Source organism: Galeopterus variegatus, unplaced genomic scaffold, assembly GCF_000696425.1.
Source record: "Galeopterus variegatus unplaced genomic scaffold, G_variegatus-3.0.2 Scaffold7880, whole genome shotgun sequence".
Lineage (NCBI taxonomy): Eukaryota > Metazoa > Chordata > Mammalia > Dermoptera > Cynocephalidae > Galeopterus > Galeopterus variegatus.
This window is the reverse complement of record NW_007733991.1, coordinates 67,109-67,845: the sequence shown is the minus strand read 5'-3', so window position 1 is coordinate 67,845 and position 737 is coordinate 67,109. Positions and strand designations below refer to the sequence as shown.

Genomic DNA, 737 nt, shown 5'->3' with positions numbered 1-737 from the left:
ACTAATAATCTTTAAACATAAGTGAATTCAAGTTGCTCCTGTGGAGGCTTTTCACCAAAAAGAATTTAGATGTGGAAAAATAACATATAAAATGCATGGTTGTTACCACTGTTTTGTCCATAGACTACAACTATATAGCAAAGATTAGCTATTAAATTAAAATCTGGAAAGTGGAAGAGAAAAAGGTATAGCGAACTTTATTTTTTGGCGGCTGGCTGGTACAGGGATCTGAACCCTGGACCTTGGTGATGTAACACCGTGCTAACCAACCGAGCTAACTGGCCAGCCTATGGAATTTTAAGAATGTAAAAAAACTTGCATGGTACCGAGCCTCTGATAACAACAAATGGTAAGTGCCAATGACATTAATATGCAAGAGCAGTACAAAAGTCTCTCCTCCCTTCTTTTTTAATGTAGTTACAAAAAAACCTAGGTAAAACTGAGATTAGGAAAAATCTTGTTCACAGAAAAGTACAACCAATTACAGGTCTCTTTCCTCACCATAATAAAAATAAGATAATATGTATTTGAAGAGAAAACAGACTTATATATTACTTATCACCGTGATGGTTATTAACCTACGAATTCAAAGGTACATATTTTTTATAGGCTTCAATATTCCATTCTCCTAGCTTTGATTTTATTACCATTTGAAGATCTAGACTTTTTAAAAGACTGATTAAAATTTTAGATAACTTCCCCATTTTTGTGGCCATTTATCATAGCATAGCAAAATT

The 737-nt window shown here is 33.4% G+C and overlaps 1 protein-coding gene across 1 annotated transcript in view; it reads right to left on the bottom strand.

Moving 5' to 3' along the window:
* The window catches only part of LOC103607937 (lamina-associated polypeptide 2, isoforms beta/gamma), a 22,984-nt gene that overhangs the window by 14,282 nt on the left and 7,965 nt on the right, over positions 1-737 (bottom strand). The gene's annotated exons all lie outside the window — the stretch shown is intronic.